At 46.7% G+C, this 3,733-nt stretch overlaps 1 pseudogene; it reads right to left on the bottom strand.

Annotated features, from left to right (window-relative positions):
* Positions 1-799: 799 nt before the first annotated feature.
* On the bottom strand, positions 800-3,242 carry LOC105498980 (interleukin-6 receptor subunit alpha pseudogene; annotated as a pseudogene).
* Between the last annotated feature and the right edge of the window lie 491 nt (positions 3,243-3,733).

Below are 3,733 nucleotides of genomic sequence, written 5' to 3'. Positions count from 1 at the left end.
CTGGCTCTGCCTGCCTGAGCGTCCAACAGAGCATTGATATGGCTCTCGTGATTCACGGTGGCCTGAGCTCACTCTAACTGAGCAGGGCATTTGGGAAAGGAGGTTTAAAAACTCAACCACTTCTTCCTTCTGAATGTCTGCAGCAGCCCAATTTTCATCTGGTCTAGAACATTCTGCCAGGCTCTTCCATAACATTGAAACCAAAGGCCCCACCCCCTGAGATGAGCTGGCAGGGCGGTGAGAGGCGACTTCTGCTGGGTCTGTTTGCACTCCGTCATCCACACGGTGCAGCATGCCTGACACCTGTGAAAGGAAAATAAGAGCTCAGAACCCCAGTTCACCGTGCCAAAAGGAGAACATGAGCAGAAACCTGAGGCATGCAAGAAGCTGCCTTTCATCTTGTTCCTAAGCAGACAGCTAAAGATCAAGGTTCAACATCTCCACAGGTAGCTGCTCTGTGTTCACCTTATCTTACGCAAAGTGCTAACTTACCGAGCCCAAGATTAATATGTCATGGACTATTCCTCTGCCGGCTCCTTTTCTCTTGTCACATGTGAATTCTGTTATGTGACCATATCCTCCCTCTTCCCCCTCCAGCCTGCTTGTCTCATTTAAATACTCAAAAACCCTCAAAAGCATCTTTGGAAAAAAGCATAGACCAAAGTCTTTCTATGATTCCGTGTTTGTTTCTTCGAGGTGTGTTCTTAACATTGGCAAAACATACTTTTAAACTGATAGGGAGCTGTCTCAGATACTTTTCTGGTTTACACACCCAACCTGTCAGGTGCCACCTGGCCAGCTATATGGGGAAGAAATAGTCTCTATTGCTGATGTCATAAGGGCTCCACGGGTCCCTGGCATCTGGTCGGCCATGGCCGAGGGTGGCGTCAATTTCGAGGCTGCTAGGGGACACTGATGGGAGATGAGAGGAACAAGTAATGGGGTGGGTCTAGGTCTCTCTGGGACCAGCCACCCCAAAGAACACAGCCAGTGCATGCTGCAGGCTGGTCTTGTCTTCTTTCAGACCCTGCAACTTCCATGTCTTTTTTAACCCAGGAAGCTTGTTACATTTGCAGAATCTCTGGGGAGAATATTATCATCATCTTTATTATTAGTAGATGTTTGTGTGGAGGTGGTCTCAGCTGGAGGACTCCTGGAGTCTGCCCAAAGGGTGCCCTTGACCTCTGGGCTCCACTCACTTCACAAGCCTTACCCCAGCTCCTCCTGGGCCTGAAGCTGTGTCTGGTGCCTCATGCCTTTCCAGGTGTTGTGAACGGCACAGTGATGTTGGAGATCCTTGGCCATTCACATTATGAACATCTTTGACTATTTAGCCAGGTATCAAAGCTCAAACCATAGTCTGCAGAAATACCAGTTCCAGGAGTGGGGGTCTTGCCAGGTGACGTTGAGCCAGCAAGGCTTTCTGGCCACAGCAATGACTGTGACGTTGACAGCTGGGTCAGACTGCAGGATTCCATAACCCTCCAACACTTGGGTTTTGCTGAACTTGCTCCCAACACTGTTGGTGACACACAGGGACACTGTATAGAAAGAGTGATCTCCCTCTGGCACTGCCACTGGCAGAGCTTCTGGGACTCCTGAGAATACTGGCACGGCTCCTGGAAGAGTTCTGCCTGACAGTTCTGAAACTTCCTCACCAATAGAACAGCTTTGACTCAGAACCTTGACTCCGAGGACTCTATTCACAATCAATGTCACTGAGAGGGCTCTTCCAGAAGCAGGAGAACTGGGGTTCCTAGGTGAAACATCCACCAGCAAAGCACAGACCTGCTGGGCAGCCAGCCCCGCAGCAAGAATAGTTTCTAGAGTCGCAGAGCTGCACCGACCTCAGAAGCAGCCTCCTTCCCACCAGCCCATCTGCTGGGGCGTGAGCCTGCGCCTGGAGTCCTGTGCAACCAGTGGACAGTGGCATGATTTCAGGTTCTCCCTCTGGGCAGGTGAGGGGAATGCAGTATCCTGGTCAACACATCACTCACTACCTCCAGTGTAGGCTACCCTCTTGGGCCAGCACTGCCCGCAGTGTGGCCAGCAGCACTCAGCGGATGGCCGGCATGCTTCCTCCTTGGCTACTGCCCAGTGGTCCCAGAGAGGTGGATGGACTGGTGGGAACCAGGAGGCAGAAGCGGGGTGACAGGTGGTCAGGCGGGCTTAGGATAGGGGGCAGCCCCCATGCGGCTCCCTCGGGCCCTGCCCAGCCTGGCTCAGTAGGTCTCAGTACGATTTCCCACTCCCATAACTTGGAGCAGTGGCGGGTACTGACAATGTAGGAAAACATCTTGAAATTCACTTTGTAAGGTGACTTGGCTAGACCAATTTATTTTCCCATCAATAGTGAAAAAGAGGACCTGTTTCTTCCCAGTCTTGGCCTATTAGTGAGATAGGAAATTTTGAATTTTTGCCAGTCTAACAGGTATAATTTTAATTTGCATTCTTTTATAATGATATTCTAGTATTTTCTGAACAATCTAAGTTCTTCATGTAATGAAGCAGACAATTTTAAATTTTTTATGAGTTTGTAAAACTTGAGTCTTGTTTAAAGAGCTTTCTCATCCCCAAGCTGATACAGATAACTTCCATCATCGTCTAATAGTTTATAATTTTGCCTTTTATAATTGCTTACAATAGTTTTATACTTTTTTTACTTGCTTTTCAGTTAATATTCGAGGCTCCTCTCAATGTTCTCAACTCTTCACACAAGTGTTCTTTCTGGAAAAGGTATTATTCTATTTTAAAGTTTATCGGTTTCCTGCCTGCAGTTGAGAATACCATGCCGGGTGCTCTGCCTGATAACGTCAATGTGTATTATACTCTTTAGCACAGCTATAAGATCATCGCATAGCAAAGACATGCTTTGCCTTCTAATCTCGTAACAAAATGATCTACACTCCACTCTGCCTTGAAAGTGTGACTTTTGGAGTCCGCTTTTTCTCATCCTTTCTTGGCGGATGTAAGAAGATGCACTGAAATTAAATGAATAAAATGCCATAGTGTGGCATTGCAAGCAGCGCTGGAAGGCCGTCCCTGCAATTTGTAGTGCAGCAGAGTGCAAGGCAAGGAGAACGCACATCTGGTGTTGGCCACAGCTGCTCAGCCCTGTTGTTGCCATTGCCCTGGGAGAGCAGCCATGAACAGTACACAAGTGAATGAACAAGACTCTGTGTGCCAATAAAACTTTACTTACCGACACCAAATTTGAATTCCACGTAGTTCTCACATATCATAAAATGCTATTCTCATTTAGATTTTTTTGAAAAAAAAAAAAACATTGGAAAATGCACAAACGGTTCTTCGCTGGCGAGGATACAAAAGCAGGCAATGGCGCTATAGTTTGCCAGCCTCTGCTGTAGGATATCTTTTCCTACAAGAGATTTGTGTAATTATGCCAGCATCAATTATAAAGTACATTATGCTTTTTATACTAAGTGCAACTTCATTAATTCATTGGATAAAAATGTGTTCAGTGCCTGGCAAGCTACAAGGGACAGACCAGGCGTAGGAATATTGCAGGAGTGAGGCGCTCAGCATGGCTGCCTTCACAAGGCTTTCAGTCCACGCTCAGTGCCATTTATGCATAAAGTTCTGGAAATAAATGATGTATCGTTGGACTTCCACTGAAATTGGTCGGTAAAATCAACAAATAGCCATTTCCAAAATGATACGATAAGTATTGAGATAGAGGTAAGCACCACACCTTATATAAGCACATGAGAAA

The sequence above is a fragment of the Macaca nemestrina genome, chromosome 14 (assembly GCF_043159975.1).
Source record: "Macaca nemestrina isolate mMacNem1 chromosome 14, mMacNem.hap1, whole genome shotgun sequence".
NCBI lineage: Eukaryota > Metazoa > Chordata > Mammalia > Primates > Cercopithecidae > Macaca > Macaca nemestrina.
This window is presented reverse-complemented; position numbering and strand designations above follow the sequence as displayed.